Raw genomic sequence first — 25303 nt, 5'->3', positions numbered from 1 at the left:
CACGACTAGTGGTGGTTGAACCCTCAACTCGCGTGCTGTCGTGTCGCGCTCGGCGTCGTCAACTCGGGCATCACGTTGGACCCAAAGGCGCCAGCGCCTCCGACCGCTACCCCAGGTCAGGCGGAATCACCCGCTGAGTTTAAGCATATCAATAAGCAGAGGAAAAGAAACTTACAAGGATTCCCCTAGTAACGACGAGGGAACCGAGAATAGCCCAACTTGAGATTCGGGCGGCTTCGCTGTCCGAATTGTAGTCTGGAGAAGCGTCCTCAGCGGCGGACCGGGCCCAAGTCCCCTGGAAAGGGGCGCCGGAGAGGGTGAGAGCCCCGTCGTGCCCGGATCCTACCGCACCACGAGGCACTATCGGCGAGTCGGGTTGTTTGCGAATGCAGCCCTAATCGGGCGGTAAATTCCGTCTAAGGCTAAATACAGGCGAGAGACCGATAGTGAACAAGTACCGCGAGGGAAAGATGAAAAGGACATTGAAAAGAGAGTCAAAAAGTGCTTGAAATTATCGGGAGGGAAGCGGATGGGGGCCGGCGATGCGCCCTGGTCGGATGAGGAATGGCAAGAGCCGGTACGTCGATCTGCTCGGGGCACGGACCAGCGCGGATTGAGGTGGCGGCCAAAGCCCAGGCAGTCGATATGCCCGTGGAACACCATCGCCCCGATCGTGGCGGACAGCGCGCGCCTCCGTCGTGCTTCAGCAGCTGCGCGCTCCCAGCGCTGGCCAGCAGGCTCCCCATTCGACCCGTCTTGAAACACAGACTAAGGAATCTTGCATGTGTGCGAGTCAACGGGCGAGCAAACCCGTAAAGCGTAAGGAAGCTGACCGGCGCGATCCCACCTAAGGGGTGCAACGCTGACCAACCTTGATCTTCTAAGAAGGGTTCGAGTGAGCATACCTGTCGGGAGCCGAAAGATGGTGAACTATGCCTGAGCGGGGCGAAGCCAGAGGAATCTCTTCTTGAGTATTAGGATTTTTTGTGAAAAATCTCTTCTTGCAATAACGGGTAAGGTTTCCCTTGCTTCTTTAGGAAAAACTCTAGGTGTTTCCGTGCAAATTCCTGATCCCAAATCAATATGAGCTGTAAAATACTCTGTCTTATATTGATCATACAACATACCTACAGATATGTATATAGAAAAGAGACTCATCATTCAATCCTTATGGTAACACCATCAGACTGAATTTCATTCTATTACCTTTACTTCTGCATGGTTTAAGATTTTCGAGGAAACTTAACACCAAAGTCATACTCGTCCTGCAACACCCGTGACTAAAATTTCATGGCCTGCTATTTCTACCATGCCTTCATATTTTCCAACAATAGGATGTTGCAAATGATATAAGTCATCACAATGGAAAAAAGTTTCTTTCTTAGTTTTACGTTATCTACCCTAATCTCTTGAGGAGTTAAAACTTTTAATAACTCTTTCTCCTTTCCTTTGTAGCCTGTAATCCTATCTTCCGAAATGGACATCCGAGTACTAAACTCAGTTTTAAAGCTAAGTGTTCTATCTAATACTGGGTGATCTTTTATGATGATATCAACACCACCTATATTAGGTATCCTAATAGGATCTGGTGTCATTATCTTATCGAATTCCTTGAAAATTTTAGGAATTTCAATATACTCTTTCCTAAGGAACAAATTTGAATGATGAGTATTGAAAAGGGCATAACCTAATCTATAAGTTATAGAATATGGTCTGTTACCTTCTTTTATTAGATCTTTTCTCTTAAAATCGTGATGAAGGTTTAAGACTCTACTGAAATCATGGTCTACTAGGTTGTATGCAATTTTAGGATGAATGTCAAACATTATCGATAAATTGTATTTCTGGATGAATGTCAAACATTATCGACAAATTACCTATCATTGTTACAAAATAGTCATCTCTTAAGTTATTGATTATTCTATCCATTATCGATAAATGTATTTCTGGATCAATTCCTTCCTTAAAAGTTGCTTTCATTACTAGTTCAATAGTTTCTATGTGGATTCATTTCATCGTAACAACTACTTCTCTAACCTTACTTAATTCTTCAAGAATTTCTTCTTTAGGAATTAATTGCATCTCCATCACATTACCAGAAAGTTCCATAGGTATAGCAAACTCACCTGAACTTACTTTGTAGATTATGTGATGCTTCCTTTAGTTCAGTCCCATAGGTATAGCAAACTCACCTGAACTTACTTTGTAGATTATGTGATGCTTCCTTTAGTTCAGTCCTATCAGATTTGGGATTTTTCCAATTACTCCAATCCTAAAACCATCATATGGGCTGAGGTTAAAATCTTGTCGCATGATTCTTTTCATAGTTTTGCTTGACACCGTCATTTTGGAAAAGAATTCTGATACGCTTTCGAAAGTTTGAATCCTATCTCCCTCGTTGCAATTATTTTGACTCGGTTCAAGATCCATCCAAATCAGTCTCTATTTTCTCCTCATAGACGCTTTCGTCTGAAGAAAGATCTTCGAATTGGTTGATGGGTACCAAATCGCCATAGTAAACTGCATCTAGAATATCACCCGTGGCGTCAAATTTTTGCAATTCACCACGTTTCTACGGGCAATCGGGAGATATATGTCCTTTTTCTCTACAAGTCCAGCAATTGTAGTCTTTGAAACTTTCAGTGACTCGAGTGGGCCCGTCTGAAAGTTCTTCTTGTAGGGGTTCTTCTGGTGGATCTTGCATCTGTTAGTCTAGATCCTTGGGATGAAGCCCTTGTAGGAGTCACTATTCTGCTTCCTCCTTTTCCTTGGATCGCTTGATTCTCCTATAGTAGTTGGAAAATCATTGTTATCACAACAGATAGGGGTTCGTTTGATTTTACCTCTCAATCTTTTCATATTCTTCTGCATGGATGCTTGATAACACCAATCCTTTAGTTTGTCTTTAAGGAAAGATATTCTTCACGACACTAAATCTAGCTGTCCTTCAGGTACTTTGTATGACTGCATCAACATTTCCCTCCATGCACTGCATATGTTTGTGAGGAACATTAGAGCTGCTACTTCCGTTGCTACTCCACTCTGGAAGAAATACATGCGAAACCAATAGATGTATTCATCTACTGTGCAAATACTCCTAAGTTCAAGGCTAAAGAGAGCCTGTGCATATTCTCTATCCTTTTCTACTCTACTTCATTCGAAGTATCCATCCCCTATTAAGTGTATCTTGATAAGCCTTCCTAGACGGTCTGTTATCGCGCCTTTCGAATCTCCAGCAAGGATGTTGCTTTGGTATATTCTGGGGTATTATCCCATCTGATGTTCACAGATCTCCCCAAGCTCAACTCCACAAGCTTTATGATGTTTTTCTTGTTGAGCTCTAGAGAAGTTGCTTCTATCTTGAGTGCTGCAACCTATTCGTCTATCAATTTCTTGGTATTTCAAAAATCCTCAACCAAGGTGTATTTTCTTTTAGCCTGGTTCCTACAAACGTTGGAATGGCATTAGTGTGGAAATCCACACATTCTCTCATTGGCTGATCCTGTGGAGGATCATTAGAATATGTACTTCCCTTCGGCTGTGGTAGTGCTAGAGTGATCTCATTTGTTTGGATATTGACTAAATCCACGATCCCAAGTTAGGAAAAGGATCTGGTGTAGAAGAGGTACTATTCTAAGGGCGTCCCTGATTTGCTCCTATCTGGATCTAGATGTCACAGGGCTCTCCCTTTAATTTCTTTTTAGATCTGTAATTTTCTACCTTCAGATCTATAAGACCCTTGTGTAGATCGGGAAGGATCTTAAGGATTAACCTATGTCCATAGTCTTGACCTTTCTTTTGTATCTCCCTAAGATCTTGGCAGATTTTCGATGTGTCCGGCTCGAGTTCCTTCTAATGAGTCATAATTTTTTTAGAACTGAAATTAGGTAGGAATATACCCGTTCCGCTTCTCCTAGCTAGGATTCTACCATGAACTTTAGTAGAGTGTAGACGCCTCATTGGATTTCTTGGTAGTACTTGTCGAGCCTCAAAATTTCTCAGCCATTCTTGTTCTTCTCTTGGCGTGGAAAGTTTTGAATCAATCCTCTTAGGACCGTTGTAACACTTATCAAGAATTTTCATGAGAAATTCTCTTCTCTGTATTTTCAGAATTTGAAAATATTCCCTGTTTTCTGAGTAACTCGAAATTTCGTTCGGTTCCATTTTCTCTTAAAGAGTCTCTTCCGTTAGTGGATAAATAATATCAAAATATAATATAATCATATATTCGATAAACCTAGGCTCTGATACCATTCTAGGCGAGTATTAACAAAAAATTGTGAAGTGAGTGCATATGGACTAAAACTGCCTTTTAAAAGATGTATAGGGGTAAAATTGTCTGAAAATCTGTCAGAGGATTAAAAGTAAGCAATTCCGTAAGTTACCGGACCTAAACAAATATGGGCGGAGTTATTCGACTAAAATTAAAATTAGGCATACTTATCGGACAAAAATGATACTTTTCCCAAATTTTAAATCTGTCGTGATTTTTTATCTCTGATAATTCTTTGACTTAAAATACACTGCTAGAATTTCTCTAAAAATCCGTTAAAATCTTTTCTTGAAAACTCTGTTACAAACCTTCAAATTTTTTTAATGGCCGGTTATAACCTACAACCTTTTGATGGCAAAAGCGATTTTTCAATTTGGCAACAAAAAATTAGCAGTATTTTGATCCAGCAAAAAGTTTTCAAAGCAATAGATGGTAGATACGCTGAAAATATTTCTGAAGAAAAACAACTAGAAATTGATGAATATGACTTCTCTTCTATTATTCTTAATTTGTCAGATACTGTGTTAAGTAAGGTTGGAAAATAAAATTCATCGAAAGAATTATAGAAAACATTAGAAGAGCTTTACACTGAAACCTCCCTGCCTAGTACATTGTTTTTATTGAAAAAAAATTTCAGATAGAAACTTGATTTGTCGAAAAATATTGATGAAAATTTATATGAATTCACTAAATTCATACAAGACATAAAACTGACAGGTGACAAAAATTATTGATGAATATTCCCCTATTGTGTTGTTGAATGCTATCCCTGATATATATTCTGATGTGAAAGCTGTTATAAAATATGGTAGAGACAGTGTGAACCTAGATACAGTAGTAAACGACCTGAAGAGTAGATAGATAGACTTAAAAGAAAATAGACCTAGTAATAATCAGCACGAGGTTAATTTTTTAGAAACTCCAGTTTTGGACATAATAGTACAAGCAGAAGTAAAAACAGAAACAGTAGTAGGAGTAAATCTAGAACCAGAGTTAACTCATATAGAGATGATAAAACCAGAGAAAGACGTTGTTATAACTATGGTTTAAAGGGTCATTATATTAACGATTGTAGAAAACCAAAGAGGGATAATAGAGAAATACAATTTGATGAAAAAGAAAGAGTGCATAATATTTTTGATGATTCTGGTGAAGTGTTTGTTGTTTGCGACGTGAATTTTGTGCACTCTATGAATATGTACGAATGGTTAATCGACTCTGGTTGCTCTTTCCACATAAGCCCCTTTAAAGAAATTTTCTCAAATCTTAAAATTAACAACTCTGGTTTTGTTTCTATGGCAAACGAAAAACGATGTGAGATTAAAGGTATTGGTAATATTTCTTTAAATTTCAAAGATGGTAATAGGTTAACCCTTAAGAATGTTAGGTATGTTCCTGACCTTAGCCATAACCTTATTTATGTGCTGCCCTAGAAGAGGAAGGTTTAGAGGGTAGATGCGGCAAATGTATTATGAAAATAATGAACTATTAGTTTTCAAAGCAGAAAAGAAATGCAGTTTGTATTTATGTTCTGTTGCATGTAATTCTGTTGCTGCATCTGTGAATGAGCATGGTAAAACCTCTTTGTGGCACAAACGTTTTGGTCATATTAGTAAAAAAGGACTAGAATTACTGAATAAAGAAGGAATACTTTGTGATAAAATTGATGAATTGAAATTCTGTGATGCATGTGTTATGGGTAAACAACACAGTGTGCATTTTCCTGTTGCACCTTCTCCTAACCCCTCCATGTCATCTTGCATCATAGACTATGTTCATGCTGATGTTTGGGGTCCTTCTAAAGAAGCCACCCATGGTGGAAACCGATACTTTCAATCTATCGTTGATAACTTTTCAAGAAAAGTCTTTAATGTTTTTAGACTATGGGTACGTAGTCAACCTGGTTTCAAAGTTATTATTAGTATGGATGTAACTTTCAATGAAAATGAAATGCCTTATCTGTCAAAAATAGAGTTAGACCAAAAAACTCAACCTTTGATAAGGTGGAGGATAACCAACAAGGGGGAGGAGTTATAGAAGAAAATTTTGATTCTTTTCATAGAAATACCTGTAGAAATTCCTGAAAACACTGAAACCTCTCTAGATAATTACCAACTAGCAAGGGATAGAAGTAGAGAACATAGGATCCCCTCTAAGCTCAAAGACTTCCATGTAGCACTCAATATTGAAAATTCTGAACCTTCAAATGTTAACGAAGCCCTAAATTCTAAAGAATGGCTTAGTGCCATGAACGAGAAAATGAAATCTTTGAAGGATAATAATACTTGGGATCTAGTGCCTAAACCCAAAAATTGTTCCTTAGTAAATTGTAAATGAATTTTTAAAATCAAACAGGAAAATCCCACAAAATACAAAGCTAGATTAGTAGCCAAGGGATTCACTCAAAAGAAAGGAATAGATTATAACGCTTTCTCCAATTGTCAAATATACCACTGTGCATATGATTATTTCTCTTACTGCTCATTATGATTGGGAGTTAAAACAAATGGATGTTAAAACTGTTTTTTTGCATTGTGATCTAGACGAAAACATTTATATGCATCAACCCTTTGGCTTTATTGATAAAACAATCCTTACTATGTTTGCTTGTTGAAAAAATCTCTATATGTCTTGAAACAATCCCCTAGGCAATGGAATAAAAAGTTTGACTTGTTTATGCTTTCTCTAAACTTCAGAAGGAGTGATTGTGATCATTGCCTCTACTTCAAGTATATGAATGATATTCTTATCTTTCTTGTGTTATATGTTGATGACATGCTCATTGCAAGCTCTAGCATTAAAACTGATTGAGTCTTTACGAAAAGATCATTCTAAAAATTTTGAAATGAAAAACCTTGGTGATGCAAAAATAATTCTTTGTATGGACATCACTAGAAATAGAGATAAGTATTTTATACTTTTAAACCAAAAAACTTACATTCATTCTATTTTAAAAAAGTTTTCAATGGAAAATTCAAAACCCACCTCTGTGCCATTAGCTGCTCATTTCCAATGATGCTAAAACTAATAAAGAGAAAATGAGTAAAATTCCTTATTCAAATGTCATTGGATTTATATTGTTTCTCATGGTCTGTACTAGACTCGACATTGCATATGCTATAAATTGTCTTAACAGGTATATGTCCAACCTGGTACCTCCTCATTAGGAGCTTAAAATGGCTTCTAAGGAACCTACGTGGTTCCGACGATATTGGTATAACCTTCTCTAAATTCTCTGATTATATTCATCTTGTTGGGTACGTTGATTCTAATTATGCAAATGAAAAGGATAGTAGAAAATCCACTACAATTCATCTTGTTGGGTACGTTGATTCTAATTATGCAAATGAAAAGGATAGTAGAAAATCCACTACATCTTATATCTTCACTTTGTGTGGCTCATCCAACTACAACATATTGTTAATTTGCCTAGCACTGAAGCCGAATACATTGCTACTACCGAAGCCTTTAAAGAGGTAATTTGGCTAGAAGGATTAATCAAAGAAATTGGTTTTCTCAACAATAAACTTACGGATTTTTCTAAAAGTAAATCCTCCATCCAACTTTGCAAAATCCCTGTTTTTCATGATAGGACTAAACATATCGATGTGAATAACATTTTATTCGTGACATTGTGAGTAAAGAAGTGATAAAATTAGAAAAGATTAAAACTGAGGAAAAACCTAACTGAAATGGGTACTAAGTGTTTGCCTGTTGAGAAATTTGTTAACTGATTAAAAATTTTAAATCTTGTTCCTGGTCAGCTCTGCTGCAGGTTAGACACTGTTTCTCATTTCAAAATGCCTGTTGAGGCGGGGCCTTAGCCTATGATGAGAATGCCAGATCCAACTCTTTTAATTCGGACCGTGTTCCTTATTAGAAGTTCTTGGTCCAAGGTCGAGTGTGTTATATTTATGGCCCAATGACCTTATTTAACTAGGCCCACATGGCAGCCCATAACCTGGCCCACTCGGTAGCCCACGAACGACCTATACCTGACCCACCTACCCAGGTACTTATATACCTTCTCTTAACCCTAACCGTCATTCCTCACCTCTCTCTTACGCCGTCTGCTTCTTCTTCACCATATCCTCTCTGTCATCTTTTCCCTTCTCTGTCACCAAAATCCATGGCCTCTTTCCTAAACCAATCTGATGGTTTAAGGAAAGCTTCTCTAACCTTCCATTCTCACCTCTTCTCTCGACCTTTTAAATAGGGGTTTTTCTTCCCCTTTCCTAAGATACTGAAAAGTGATTATCTCTTAAGCTTTTTTACATGTCTTCGTGAAATCGAGAGTTGGGGGTCTTTGTGACCATGTGATAAAAAGATCTAACTAATCGAAAGTGTGTGGTCGGGTTTCTAAGTTTTCTATGGTGTTACCATGGGTCAGTGCTTTGGGTGCGGGACTTTTGTGACTGTATTCCCTCGTTCGGATCTTGCTTAATTTGAGCCGAGTTCTTTCAACAAAATTGTTTTTGTTTATTCTTTTATTCATTATTATCATTCATTCAAATTTGTAATATTCTTAAGGAATTTCCTACTCCATTATTGTAATAGTGGATTTGGTTATCTTGGTGATATCTACTCTACAAAGAGCTGTGACAACCCATCAGACATTCCAGAGAAGTTAAATCAACTTGCTGGCTATGCTCCTAATGAAGAGATAGAACTCTGCGAGATTTGTTACAAAATATGAATGGAAGAGATAGTATTTGCTTATTTCAACATACTGGTAACAATCCTAATATACTGTTGTTAGCTGCAAGTTAAAATGAAACCCACATGCAACTGTTTCCATTAAATGGAGCTATTATTGCATCTGTCAAATGTCATGGAGATTAACATAACTCATGTTACATGCAATTTCTTTACAAGGACTTGAAAAATTCTATGCATATGAAATATAATGCACATATTCATTTTAAATGGTGAAGATATATTTCATAAAATGCACATATACAGTTTAAATGTTGAAGATATCTTTCACAAAATGCCCAAATATAATTTTAATGTTGAAGATATCTTGTGATTTTTGCTTCTCAGGAGATAAAGTTTAAGCCCACAGTCATGTGTGTACATCGACATTTACATCTAACCAGGTATATGAAAATCACAAGCACAAGTATTTTGTCAGGACAAAGATTGTATTTTGATAACATTTCGATTTCTTTTATTGCAGCTAGAGAATGGGGACATTGTCTGGTATCAAAAGTCACTGCCTCCTCAAACAAGGAAGCTATTTCGTTGCCCGGATATTCCATCTTTCCCTGAATACCAGCATAGCCTCTAAGTACATTTTCATAAATATTGTGTTCATATTAATGTAATATTTATTTGTATGCATTCGCATCTTAGGTAGAATCACTATATTGTAGTTACAAGATATATGTTTCACATGTCATATTTCATTCTTATGTTGATTGTGTTTCTAGATTTTGGGAATATCTTTTCCTAAAGTATCGAACATAATCTAAATTGGTCTAACTTGGACCTTTTCGACATATAGTTCATTTCGATAGCTCATTAATGTTTTTCGAAATTGCCTCTTTCACAGCTAGTAATTCTTCATATTTAAGCTTTTCCTTAATGTAAACACATGACTCAGAAGATGTCCAATCCTTTTCTTTTGTTCCCCTTGGTTGATTGTTTTCTAAGAATATTTTAAATATGTTGGGTGTTTCCTTGTTATTCTCTAACCTTGAACCAAAAAATCTTTTGGAGGAGGTTTCATTTGATGAGACTGAAAACCATGTACAAATTTCAACTTTCTTGCAATTTTTTGGTTATTCAAATTTAGAGAAATATGAAACCTCTCGTACTTTCCTCCCTCCGTACCTAGACATGGATGAGCATGCAAGTCAGGTTGACTTCTTTCTCAACCTTCCTTCCTCCAAACCTAAACATGGGAGAGCATGCACATCATGCTCACTACTTTTTCAGTTTCCTCCCTCAGGTGTTAGACGTGAATAGCATGTAAGTCACACTTATTTTATTATTTCACCTAGACACGGATTACCATGCAAGACAAGCTCACTTTTTTCTCACTTTCCTCCCCTTGAACGTAGATGCGGATGAACATTTACGACAAGCTCAGGTTCCTCCCTCCAGACCTAGATGCGGATACGCATTTACATCAAGCTCCTTCATGTCTCCGCATTTACATCAAGCTCCTTCATGTCTTCCTCTCTCCTGACGTAGATGCGGATGCACATTTATGTCAAAACTCACTTTATACGTTCGTCCATCCGGACCTAGCTGCAGATGAGCATGCACGTGCGTACTTCCTTCTAAACTTCAACTTTTAGTTATTTTTAATGAGAGTATAACTCTACTAGATGTTGTCCTTGTTATTCTTTCAAATAGTTCCTTCTCACCCAAGTTCTCTCCTATAGGTTCCCTTTGCAATGTAATATCAATAGTTATTTATAATTTTAGACTTCATAGAGTAGCTTTGCATTTGACTGAAAACGTATCTCTAGTTGTCTCGAGTTTACGCTTATCCACTATCTCGGGGCTAGAAAATGAATGGTTATGTCTTTACTTGTATTTTAAACTTAAAAATAGCAATAAGAGGGCTAACATTGATGAGAATCGTATTTGCCACATTTGGGCTGTCTATTGCAAGCACCCTACGCTGCAAATCTCTTAAGATGAACAACCCATTGATTGCACTGCCTTATTAGACATTTGCTTTCTTGCTTGCTCTCGAACTTATCTTTTATTTTTCTCTATGTGTTTCTCCTCCTTCAAATAGTCCCTTTTATCACATACTCAGTGATGTGCTGCATATTGACTATTGTATAAGCTACCTAAAGATCGCGTAGTTAAATTACTTTCTAGCCCATCATAAAAAAGTTTTACCTATTGAAGTATTTGGATATCTGATGCAATTCATTATGGAGTATAATGTTATATTATCCAATGAAGTTTTTGGATTTTTTGGCCCATGCCCCACTCCCCACTTGGATGGCAGCCTACTTGTTGCCCGGCCTATTACTCGACCCTTCTTCTACTTAACCCTATTCTTCCACTATTCAACGGATGCCTCTTCCTCTCTCTCCTTTCTATCTCTGGTTTTGTTCCTCTCAAGTTTCTAGTGCTCTTGGAAAGCTCTCATCATCTCACCTCTTTCTATCTCTGTTCTCTGTGTTCTATCTATCTATATATAGTAGTCTTCTATGGTTTTAAAGCGATAGAAAAACATCAAAACTAAAACCCCTCTTCATGAAATACTTTATCAGAATATTTGCTGAGTGTGAAAGAAACTTCTTAGTGGAATTATGAGTAATTCTAAATGAAGCCTAAGTGGTCTCTTTGTTGGTCTTTGTGTCTTGGTGGCTTTGTGGGTTTTTTACAACCATGAGGGTTGTCGGCCGGTGGTGGCGCTTGGGCATTCAGTTGCCAGATCTGGCTTCTGAATCAGTTACTTTACTGCTTTCCATATTGTTATTTTTCTGTTATTCTTTCTTTGTTCATTGATCTGAAATTATTGTACTAGGGTTTTCAAATCCACATTATCTCTATAGCTATTGTTTCTTGGGTCAATTTTAATTAATTAAAATACAAGGCCCAATAATTTTATTTGAATCCAATTTCACTAAAGCCCACTTAATTAAGTCCATCATATATTTAATTCAATTAAATATATAAGCTCAATAAGACTTTATTAATTAATAAGTCCAATTTATTAAATAATAAAGGCAAGCTCATCATAAATGAATCCTATTAATTTATTCTTGGGCTTATCCATCCAATGGATCCCTCTTATTTTTAAATAATCCAATTAGTTATGGAATTAATTGACAATTAATTCCTCGTGCCTTCTCGGTAATTTCTGTGTGACTCTTTAGGTTCACCATTCAGCTAGACTTAGGCTAGTGTCAAGGACTATTATTAATTAAATTCAATTTAATTAATAATTCTTGATCAACCTTGATCAAAAATGCCGGTCACCATGGGTGACCGTCTAGGAACGGTCCATGGTACTAGAGACTAAGCGAATATCCATGTGAACTTTTTAGGTTGTCCAGTCCATACGGGTACGGTCCTTTCGTCTATCGTCTCCAGATTTTAGTATAGGGCATGAAATTGGGTATCAGTTCCCATCCTGGACTAGGCGTCTATGCTTAATCCTTGAGATCGTTATGCCAAATTGTTCGATATAGGAACCTCTTTTTGCTATTCAATTAACGAACTGTGGCCACCTATATAGCATAGACGCATCTCCAAGTGCATAGGAGATACCTCTGTCACGTTTTGACTGGGGGTGGATCCTCTTCTTGGAACGCACTGTCCTCACTACATACTTTGACTGCAATAGACAAGTCTGATAATGACCATGTTTGAGACACAATCACCTCTCGCACAGACCCAAGATATAGTAATCGTATGCACGTGACTTCCATGATTCCTCAAGTCTAAAGACTACTCCCGCACTATTGGACCCAGGGATTCGAGTCATACTGACCAAATCTCCAAGGCTTTCATATGATGATCCCCTAGCCAATCGACCCACTAAGACCGCATAGACATCTCACGTCTGTCGCTAATGAAACATGGCACTCATAAAATGAATGCGAGTCTTAATGCAAGTGTCAGTAGGGCTTTTAATGCCCAGTCTTGAGATCCTCGACTTGGAACATTTCAGACCTAACCCTTGGTTGTTGGTTTCATCACCGCCATCCTATGCACAGTCCAACTGTTGCACGATTGTTAAAGTGGTCTGTGGGCATCTATTGTTACTTCAACGCAATGCTTGACGTAATTTGATTATCATTTTATTCTTTATTTGAGTATGCATAATTCAATTATGAGATAGTATTTTATATTTCACCCAGCAGACATGAATCCCATTAATGTAGAATAAAAGACTTTATTGATTAAAACATGTATCAAAATTGTCAAACAATAATTGAAAATACTATTTCGGTCATTCTAGGTTACATAAACCCTATCCTAACATGATTACCACTAAGACTAACTGAGTCCCTAGTCTTTGCAGCAACAACCCTGCTATCGTTAAATCTTAAGACCTTCTTGTTTCGGCTTTTCTACTCCTCATCACCACCTAAAAACCATCTGCAGATTATGAATTCATTGATAACCAACACCAAGAGTAGAATGGTAATTATGTTAGTACTCAATTAAAGATTTTACATTTCTTGGATTGGAGCTTAGAACTCCCTCTTCCAATGGCGCTTCACTGGGAAATAAGTGCAAACATCATTCGAAATCCTTGACTAACGTGTTAGAAATGGTGACTAGAAAGCCAATTGGATTGACAGTTTTCGAAACCATTTACCAATCTTTATAAATGTGATATTATCTTGATTATTGTAGTAAACATATTCCTCACACATGCTTCTTCTTTAATTTGTACTTTGGCTCCCATTAGTATGGACCAAACTTGTAAAAAAATTGAAAGCGATAGAACCTATTTTTCAAATCTAGTAAGATAAAGAACTAAAATGCGAAAATTCAAAAAATATAGGACAAATTTTGTTCCAATGAAACTTTGGGATTATTTTTCTTATTCAAATTACAACATCTCTAAATTTTCTTATTCTTCACACTTGCAAAACTTTAGGTTACATTTTCTTTCTGACTATTTTCATTCTTTGTAGTGTTTTGGTCCATAGTGGTGGTGTGCACGGCAGACACTATTATACGTTCATAAGGCCAACACTATGCAACCAGTAGTATTGAGTTAGTTATGGAATTTAATCCATAAAAACTTGCATATCTATATTTGTAAATGTTCTTTAGCTTTGTACTGTTTGAGAAGCTTAAATTTAACTAGCTTCATTTAACACACTATGTTTTTATGAGGCCATTAACTAATGCTTTTTAGGAAAAAATTGATACCACGTCCTACAAGTCAGCCTCTTTGCGATTTTGGTACACTATTAATTTTTTTATGAAATAAATTTAATAGAATTAAGGCTTCATGCAAATTGCAAACTTTTTGGAGTTATGGAATGCAATATGGTGATTTCGAAAACAATGGTTTCAGGAATAAATTCGATGATGAACGAGTGACAAAAGAAGACACAATAAAGGCTTTAGACAAGCTTTATGGAGGTGAAGAAGAAGTAAGTTTTCCTTTCATTTTTCCTGCTTTTGTTGAAACTTGTTGGTACTTTCTTACCTTTTCATTTATGTCTTGACAGCATGTAATGACGACAAATCCAGATAATGCCCCCCTCAAGTTTTCAAGGCAGTCTAATGCCTATATGCTGGTGTACATACGTGAAAGTTACAAGGGTAAAATACTATGCGACATTGATGACAGAGATATTTCTCAGCATCTTAAGGTTTGATAAAAAATCAGCTCAAGTCATTTTTGCTTTTATAAAAGAAACTTAGAGGGTGTTTGGCTAAGTTTAATTGAAACATCTTATGCTTCTAGATCTTATAAGATACTTTAAGATTTTATAGATATTTATTCTTACTTTAAAAATAAGTTATTAAATTATTTGGATAAATATGATGCTTGAGCTTGTATGACATTAGAGTGTTAGACATAATAAGCTTTTGGATTAATTATATTTTGTCATCTGTACTATGGCCGTTTTTACACATTGGCATCTAAACTTTTTTTGTGTCAACTTACTATCTTAACTTTAAAAAAATTTACACTTTTCTCTTTATAACTATTTCTCAACCAAGTTTTTTATCGAAAAAACATCACATGCAGTACGCATGGATGTTTAAGGATTATGTGATGTGATATTTTTCATATATGCGCAACATGGAATGTTCTCCAGGCATAAAATTAATAAAAGAACTATCATATATGGCAAAGTACTAATTTTGTAAGGTTGATATGATAAGTTGACACAAAAGAAAATTTCTATAGCGAAGTGTAAAAATAGGCGTAGTTCGGATAGCAAAATATAATTTACCCTAAGCTTTTTATATTGTAATAATAACCAAAAAGATTCATAAAACTCTTAGAATATAAAATTATACAAATAGATAATTTTGTTTTGGGAGGATATAAATTATATGAAGGTTAAAACTGAAATACTAACAAAATTATGAGTGTGTTTTTGTTTTCTTGGACATTAGTTGAAGAACTTATAAGATATTTTAAAAACAAGATAGGTGAAGTTAACCTTTTCTTAAAGAACTTATAAGATCCAAAACATCTTACTTAAGATCTCATGAGCTCTTCAAAAAAAAAAAATTACTAAATGGTTCTCAAGAGCTTATAGGGTTCTAAACATCTTATAAAATTATTCGATCATGCACTTATAGGCTTAGCCAAACACCTTGTTATTCCTTTTCGATATATTTTGCATTAGTAAAACTTTTTGTTCGTGTAGGAGAGGTTGAAGAGGGAGGCAAAAGAGAAAGAACTAAAGAAGAAAAAAAACGCATAAGCTGATATGTACATGATTGTAAAGGTAAATTATATTGACAGTTATTCTACATAGTCACAGTTTTACTATTTCATTGTCTCCATTTTAAGCAGATCTTTAATTAGAGAACGATGGTGATGTGTTTAGGTTGTGACTGATGAAGATTTTGCAAGGCAGATTGGGAAGGATATATGTGATTTAGTGGATCATGCCAAAGTTGGAAGCTTTTCTGTTCAGAAGCTTACACCAAATCACACTTTTAAGGTATATAAGTATTTCCAATTGGCTGATGTTAGATTCTCATAATCTTAACAGTTGTTGTGTCCTTTTATACAGATTGAATTTTGTATTACAATTCATGTTGTAGTTTTTATTCCCTAGCATACATACACACCTTGATATAAAGATTACATGATTAATTTCATCTCAGGATTTTATACACATGTCGTGTATGCTTGAATGTAATAGAATTTGTAACTAACAATTGCACTAGAAAATTTAATCTCCCTCTATGTCAGAGAAGAACCAATAACAAAAATCAACCTTATTAGTTAACTAAGCTATCAATTGAAACTTTTCTTATTGTAAAATCTCCTTGTTTATGTATGTAATTGTATTTTTTCCTCTTTGCACATGATTAGCCTGTGTCCAATGTCATTTACTCTTATGGGAGTACACTTTTGTTCTTCTTGTGAAGCATGTTCTTTTTTCATAATTTTAACCATTTAACGTTTTAGTTGTTGTTGTTATTCTTGTTGTTACTTGTACTTTGTCGGGAAAAAAGCATGTTTCGTCCAGTAAGTTAGTAATTTTAACCATTTACCATTCTACTATTCCTTAAATATCCATAATGTAATTAAAGTTGTAGTTCTTTTGACTCTTTTATCGTAATTTAGGGTCTTTTTACTTTTTGTCCCATAATTATTGAATTCTCACCTTTGTCCCTGTAACTTATAAAAAATAACACTTTTGGTCTTATTATACCTTTCTCTTAGATATTTTAACGAAAACACTTGGTTATTGGGCCTTCCAGTGCTTTTGGCTATGGGGAAAGCGCCAAAATAAAACTCATCATCCTAATCGGCCATTGACACTCCTAGAGGAGTCCTACACCATAAACATCTTATGTTTCTTAATTATTTTTTTATCACTTTTGCCACATCATTATGCAGTTTTTTCAGGTTGTGTTCACATTGGATTTTCTACTCCTATTGAATCTTCTATTTAGTTTCACATATATATTTTGACGTGTATAAAATCTTTCTCTTAGATAAAATTATAACATAATCTTTATACACGTGATATGTGTATGTGAAACAAAATAGAAGATGGAACAAGAATTATAATAGAAAATGTAGTTCGAGTTGTGTTGGGTAATATATAGCATTGGCTTCTTGTTTACTATTTTCTTTTGGGTAATTGTAAGGTATGAGTTCGACAAAATTTTAAGATTCAAGCTCAAGTTCGGACTCGACAGAACTTGAAAAGGAAAAACTAAGTTCGAACTCCAGGTTATTCATTAAGAAAATTTAAAATTTTGATTGGGAAGATAACATTAAAATATTAATGTATTTAAGGATATTTATTAAACATATTACACAAACAAAAGAAAGATTTACCTTATGTTTAATCATAAAAATATTGTTATATATATACATTTTTTTAATCAAAACTAGTTAATAAAGTATGAAAGTATAATGGCAATTAATATGAAATTGAATGTATAATAATATTTAAATATTTCTACTAATCAATTATTACAAAATATAAAATTAAAAACTTCTTACTTATGCTAATTATACAAAATAGATTAGTTTAGTTAGCAAAGATGTGTAAAGATCTATTTAAATATTCAAACATAACTTGCTAATTTACATATTTCATTAATAAAGTATAAAACCTATAAAAATATTCAGTATTTCTTGGGATTTTTCATCACTATAAAGAAGATTATCTAATAAATGTTTTTTGTTCTGAATTAATTATATAACAAAAAGTTTTACTAATATATATATATGTAATTGAAAAGAAAATTTTCTAAATATAAAACCAAACTGATTATGAAATAATTAAGATACTGCTATAGCAATTTAAATTATTATTTTGTTAATTATGTAAAATAAAATAGAAGACAAGTAGTATTATATCTCAATGTATACAACAACATAAAAAATACTAAATCATTTATTAATCATTACTTTAGTAAATGTATAAGTTAAATTATAAGATTATTTTATAGAATTCAAAAAATATGATATTCATTGAACACAATTCTAAATGTATTTCACATTATAGTATTAAATTTGTATTTATCTAGGGATAATTAGACCGCCTATTCTTTTTGTTTGGTATAATTATACATAGATTCTATGTGATTTAAAAAATTACATCTAGTACTTCTGGTTTTATTTTCACCTAACAAATAGTTCTCCCCGTTAGTCAAAATTCACCAAATGTGCTGATATTAGTAAAACAAAATTGAATGAAAATCCATATTTATCTTTGATTAACTTATTATTGATTTATTGTAGGTCAAATAATTTTTTTCTATTTAAATTGTTCATATACATCTTCACGCACGCTAATGCATGTGAGAAGGTATATCTTCACCCTTATAAAGGTTGTTTTGCTAGGAAAAATTTGTTTGACGTGCAATAAGTAGTAAGTCATTCGCGGATAAATATAGTTTTCCGTTCCAATATCTTTTACTAATATATAAGAAAATTCTATGAATTTTGACTAATAGAGGGATTAAATTATTGGATGAAAATAAAAGATATTGTTATTAAATGTAATTTTTCAAACTACAGACACTTTATGTATAATTACATCAAATTTAATGAAAGATTGTATAATAATCCCATTTATATAAAATGTCTACAAAACTAAATTGAAGACACTTAACATTTTGAATGTCAGCCATATGATTGTAGGTCAGCCATTTAAAGAGGTTATCGAGTAAGAATCCCAATGATGAGCTGCAGTTGTTTTTAGAAGTAGAGCGTCCACAGGTAATTCCAAACGTATGTAGTAAATGAGCTTTGAAGGCCTTTCTTTACATAATTGGTCTTATTAAATTTTTGTACTATGATTAAGGATTTGCCCGTCGGCCCTCTCCCTGATAAAGAAAGTGATGACATTTTACTATTCTTTAAGCTTTATGAGCGTGAGAAAGGGGAGTTAAGGTATTTTTCTAGCTCCCTTGTTTCCCATGAGGTTCTATGTGGAGTAAATATCTATAGAAAGGATAGACACGAGTAATTCCCCGAAGAGTAAAGATAAAAGAATGGTATTAGCCTTTAATCTATTCTCATTTCATACCAGATATGCTGGAAGACTTTTTTTCAAGAGCTATGACAAGCCATCAGATATTCTAGAGAAGTTACACAACTTGCAGGGGCTGCTCCTGATGAAGAGATAGAACTCTTCAAGGTTTGTTCCAATATATGAATGGAAGAGATAGTATTTGCTTATTTCTACATCCTGGTAACAATCCTAATAGATTGTTGTTAGCTGCAACTTAAAATGAAATCCACATGCAATTGTTTTCATTAAATGGAGCTATTATTACATCTGTTAAATGTTATGGAGATGAACATAACTCATGTTACATGCAATTTCTTTTCAACGACTTAAAAATTGCTATGCATATGGAATACAATGCACCTATCCATTTTAAATGGTGAAGATATCTTTCAAAAAATGCACATATACAGTTTAAATGTTCAATATATCTTCATCTCCATAACTCGTGTTACATGCAATTTCTTTACAAGGACTTAAAAATTGCTATGCATATGGAATACAATGCACATATCCATTATAAATAGTGAAGATATCTTTCAAAAAATGCACATATACAGTTTAAATGTTCAAGATATCTTTCACAAAATGCCCAAATATATTTTAAATGGTGAAGATACCTTGTGTTTTTTTGTCTTCTCAGGAGATAAAGTTCGAGCCCACAGTCATGTGTGCGTACATTGACACGGTACTTACATTTACATTTAACCAGGTATATGAAAATCACAAGCACAAGTATCTTATCAAGACAAAGATTGTATTTTGATAACTTCTGGTTTCTTTTATTGCAGCTAGAGAATGGGCATATTGTCTGGTATCAAAAGTAATTGCCTGGTCAAATAAGGAAGCTATTTGGTTGCCCAGATATTCCATCTTTCCTTGAATACCAGCATAGCCTTTAAGTACATTTTCATAAATAATTGTTCATATTAATTAGTAATATTTGTTTGTATGCATATGCATCTTAGGTAGAATCACTATATTGTAGTTACAAGATATATGTTTCGCATGTCATATTTCATTCTTATGTTGATCTTGTTGTTGGATTGTGGTAATTTCTTTTCCTAAAGTATCAAACATAATCCGTATTGGTCTAACTTGGACCTTTTCCGCATATAGTTTATTTCGATAGCTCATTAATGTTTTTCGAAATTGCCTCTTTCACAATTAGCAGTTCTTCATATTTTAGTTTTCCTTTAATATAAACACATCACTCAGAAGATGTCCAATCCTCTTCTTCTATTCCACCTAGTTACTTGTTTTGTAGGAATATTTTAAATATGTTGGGTGTTTCATATTTATTCTCTGACCTTGAACCAAAAAATCGTTTGAAGGAAGTTTCATTTAATGAGACTGAAAACCATGTACAAATTTCAACTTTCTTGAAATTTTTTGGTTATTTGAATTTAGAGAAATATGAAACCTCTCGTACTTTCCTCCCTCCGTACCTAGACATGGATGAGCATGTAAGTCAAGCTGACTTGTTTCTAACCCTTCCTCCCTCCAAACCTAAACATGGGAGAGCATGCACATCATGCACACTACTTTTTCAGTTTCCTCCCTCCGGAGTTGGACACGAATGAGCATGTACGTAACACTTACTTGTTTTTTAATTTCCACCCTCTAGACCTAGACGCGGATTACCATGCAAGACAGCTCACCTTTTTCTCACCTTCGTGCACCTGAACTTAGATGCGGATGAGCATTTACAAGAAGCTCAGGTTCCTCCCTCTAGACCTAGTCTGTCTCCCGACGCAGATGCGTATGCGCATTTATGTGAAAACTCACTTTATATGTTCCTCCATCCAGACATAGGTGCAGATGAGCATGCATGTGCGTACTTCCTTCTAACCTTCAACTTTTAGTTATTTTTAATGAGAGTATAACTCTACTAGATGTTGTCCTTGTTATTCTTTCAAATAGTTCCTTCTCACTCAAATTCTCTTCTATAGATTCCCTTTGTAGTGTAATATCAATAGTTATTTATAATTTTAGACTTCATATAGTAGCTTTGCATTTGACTGAAAACCATATCTCTAGTTGTCTCGAGTTTACGCTTATCCAATATCTCGCGCTTAGTAAATGAATTTTTATGTGTTTACTTGAATTTTATACTTAAAAATAGCAATAAGAGGGCTAACATAGATGAGACTCGTATTTGCCACATTGGAGATTGCTATTGCAAGCACCCTGTGCTGCAAATCGCTTAAGATGAACAACCCATTTATTTCACTACGACATTAGACATTTGCGTTCTTGCTTGCTCTCGAACTTATGTTTTATTTTTCGCTATGTGTCTCTCCTCTTGAGATAGTCCCTTTTTTCACATAGTCAGTGATGTGATGCATATTGACTATTGTATAAGCTACGTAAAGGTAGCGCGGTTAAATTACTTCCTAGCCCATAATATTTGTTTCATAAAAAAGTTTTAATTATTGAAGTATTTGGATATGTGATGCAATTATTCGCTTAAAATTATAGAAAATATAAATCATGTACATTGTCTCTCCAAGAAAGCATGAATCATTCGGGAGTATAATGTTATATTATCCAATGATGTTGTTGGATTTTTTGGCCCATGACCCACCCCCCCACCCCCACTTGGATGGCAGCCCACTTGCTGTTCGGCCCGACCCTTCTTCTACTTAACCCTATTCTTCAACTATTCAGCCGATGCCTCTTCGTCTCCCTCCTTTCTATCTCTGGTTTTATTCCTCTCAAGTTTCCAATGCTCTTGAAAATCTCTCATCATGTCACCTCTTTCTATCTTTGTTCTCTGTGTTCTATCTGTATATACATATATTGGTCTTCCATGATTTTAAAGAGATTGAACAACGACAAAACTAAAACCCCTCTTCATAAAATACTTTGTGAGAATATTTGCAGAGTGTGAAAGAAACTTCTTCGTGGAATTTTGAGTGATTCTAAATGAAGCCTAAGTGGTCTCTTTGTGGGTCTTTGTGTCTTGGTGGCTTTGTGGGTTTTTTGCAACCATGAGGGTTGTCGGCTAGTGGTGGGGCTTGGGCATTCGGCTGCTGGATCTTGCTCCTGAGCCGGTTACTTTACTGGTTTTCGTATTGCTATTTTTCTGTTATTCTTTCTTTATTCATTGATCTGAAATTATTGTGTAAGGGTTTTCAAATCCACCATTATCTCTGTAGTTATTGTTTCATTTAGGTTCATCACATTGTAAATAAATTCCCAACAGATCTCATATTATTATCTTCCACGATTCTTTGAAATTCCTCGCTCTTTCTATTTCTCCCTCTCTTGCTCCTTGTTTCTCGTTATCTCAGTGTGATGCCTATGTTTGTGTGCTTTATTGCTCTTCGACTTCTCTTTTATTTTCTCTCGTTGCATTTCTCCTCCTTGAAACGACCCCTTTTATCACATAGTCGATGTTGTGCCTCATATTGACTATTGTATACGTTAATTGCCTGAACAAAGCATAATGAATTACTTTCCTAGTCCGTATTATTTGTTTCACTACAATAGGTTTTACCAATTGAAGTATTTGGGTATTTGATGCTATTATTTACTTAAAAATATACAAGATATAAAATTTGTACATTCTCACCTCCGAGAAACAATGAATCATATCCGAATATAATATTATCGAGTGATCTCATCATATTATCTTCCACGATTCTTTAAAACTTTTGCTCTTTCTCTTGCACCTGTTCTTGATTCCTATTATCTAAGTGTGCATGTGCGTGTGCATACCTAGACACTATTAGTTACTCAATGTACCCCATTTATAACATCTATTTCCTTTCAGTGACCCCAAAATAATGGTTCTATGTCTAAAAGTATTCTTTTTCCCCGTAACTACCTTCGTGTTAAAGCACTGATGTGATGCTTCTAACTTTCACCTAATATATCCTGACTTTTTTGGTTTGTCGTTCTGCAGGTTATCCACTTTCGCTCCTTGGAAAGGCTTGAAAAGGATGAATTTTGTTTACAACTGTAATCCAATAGAAGACAGACATTTAATTCTAGAGTGTAGTTTCCTATGTTATGGTTGGTAATATTGATCCACTTAACGCTGCTATTCAAATTTCACTAATTGTGAAGGTCAAAGCTTGATTCATATGATGAAGTTGTTAAGAGAGTAGCAAACCAACTCAGAGTCGATGATCTGTCGAAACTACAGCTTATATCACACAATATCTACTCTCAGCGACCAAAAGCTCATCCTATAAGATATCGAGGAGTAGAAAACTTGTTAGAGATGCTGCTGCATTACGACCAAGTATGCATTCATACAACTCTAAGTCGGGGTTCATTTGATGAGGGTGTGAAACTAACAAAGCATTATTTTTTATTCAGCTTTCTGGTCTTCTATACATTGAAATAGTGGATATACCTCTGCCAGAATTGCAAGAGTTGAGAATCCTCAAACTACCTTTCAGCTATGCGGCAAACTCTGAAGTGAGTATTCATTCATAATTAGACATTATGCTCCTATACAAGTGCATAGATATGCAAGACTTGCAAATTTATTACATATTTAGCAAACATTAAATATCTTATTTGTTTTCCATATATAGCTTTATAACTCACAGTATTAGGTTGCGAAAAGAAAGCATTGTTGGTGATCTGCTTGAGCATCTCAAGGAGAAGGTAATATAGCTGACAAGTTATTACTGGGAGTGTGCATGTGTGTGTTCCTAGAATTTTAAGATTTGTCGCATAAGATATCATTAATTGTTGCAATGTTTACGTTAAATAGGTGAAACATTCTCGTCTAAATGCAGAGCTCAAGTTGCTGGAAGTATTCTCGCACAAGATCTATAATGTCCTGAATTATTGCATCTTCTTTTTGTTTCATTCATTAGTTTCGTAGTATTAATATCAAAAAAATATTCTTCTAAACTTTTACTTAATAATCCAACTTAAATAGTTAAATTCAATTTATTTTACGCTGAAAAATCTTGTATGGGTTGACTACACACAAATTGCACGTGCCAGAGATATGCACTCTGACTTGGAAGTTGAGTCTCAGTACTTGCTAGGTTTTTATATTTTGCCCGTGTGGTCTTCACTTAGTGTTTCCAAATGGATGTTAGAAATTTCTTATGTCTAGCCTTCTATGCTTATTTTTTTAAGTTACTGAAACTCCAAGTTGCTACAGATATATCCTAATAGTGATAAGATTGGAGCAATAATTGACAATCGCTGGACTTTACTAGCAGAGGAGGTCTGTTTCTATCTCTATACATATGTGAATCTATGTATGTAAATGCTTGCATTTTTTAGGTGATAGACATAACAAAAAGTATCTTGCTAATTGCTTTCCATGTTAGTACTGTGTCTTTGATAGGCTACGACACTTTTTCCTTTAAAATTGGCTTCCCCATATGTTCATTTTTAATAACAATTTCTCGACTTTTATAATTTCTCATTGAAAATTCCTTGGCCCAAGTAAATGTTTGATTCATGTGTGTCACTTCATGCATGAGGATGCTCAAAACCAGACGGTAGTATTTTCAGTTCGTTACTTCATAGTTTTTCTCAAATATTTGTGTTTGTTCTACCTCTCTAATTCAACTGCAAGTGCATCTCTTCCATTTTCTTACTTTTAATTCTTATATAGTCATTTTGCTTCTGGCAGCGAAGTAAAAATCTTGGCGAGCCATTTTTATTGATGATCAATGATGGTGAAACTTTGTCTCGTATCAAAGTTCGTGTGCAGAACAAGTTGCAAGTACGAGATGAGGAATTTTCCATGGTATTACAACCCGAGCCTAATTGTTACAATCACTTTAAATGAAAATGATGGTATGATGCTTATGTGGTTAGGCATGCTACAACGTCTACTTTCTGCTTGAATCTTCTTTTTTTGGGTGTCTTGATTTTATGCAATGGAGATTTGCTTTTCTGTCGCATAGTCAAGCAGAAAACTTGGAGGACTCAGATACTTTGTTTGACCATTTCTAGGTCTCACTCACTCTCTCACACAGACACACTCTGTGACAACATTTATATGCAGATGTGCTTAAATTTCATAATATGTTTTGACTCTACAGAGAAGTAGTATTTGTGTTTCTTGGGAGCAATATTTTGGACTGGAACACGTTAACAATACCCCTAGAAGGCTCCTGCAGCAAGTCAGGTAATCTATATCTTGTTTTATTTTTATTTTTTTTAATAAATTTGATTTTGTTGCTCGATGTTGATAATCTAGCCGAAAGTTTTGCAGAAAACCTAACACTATGTTTGGTTTCATTTTTAACTTGTTTTGATGTGTTTTGTGGAGATAGAGAGAGAAAAACAAAGATAAATAAGTATGTGTTAGAGATAGTGTGTATGTTTGGATTTGCTTTTGGAGATAATATAAAATAAGTATGGTATGTTTGGTGTT

The 25303-nt window shown here is 34.7% G+C and overlaps 1 pseudogene; it reads left to right on the top strand.

The window, feature by feature from the left end:
• Positions 1 to 10338: 10338 nt before the first annotated feature.
• LOC105179345 overlaps positions 10339 to 25303 on the top strand; it is a 63835-nt pseudogene continuing 48870 nt past the window's right edge.

This window comes from Sesamum indicum, unplaced genomic scaffold (genome assembly GCF_000512975.1).
Source record: "Sesamum indicum cultivar Zhongzhi No. 13 unplaced genomic scaffold, S_indicum_v1.0 scaffold00145, whole genome shotgun sequence".
Lineage (NCBI taxonomy): Eukaryota > Viridiplantae > Streptophyta > Magnoliopsida > Lamiales > Pedaliaceae > Sesamum > Sesamum indicum.
Note: the sequence above shows the minus strand (reverse complement) of the source record. Positions and strands in the feature narration are given on the sequence as shown.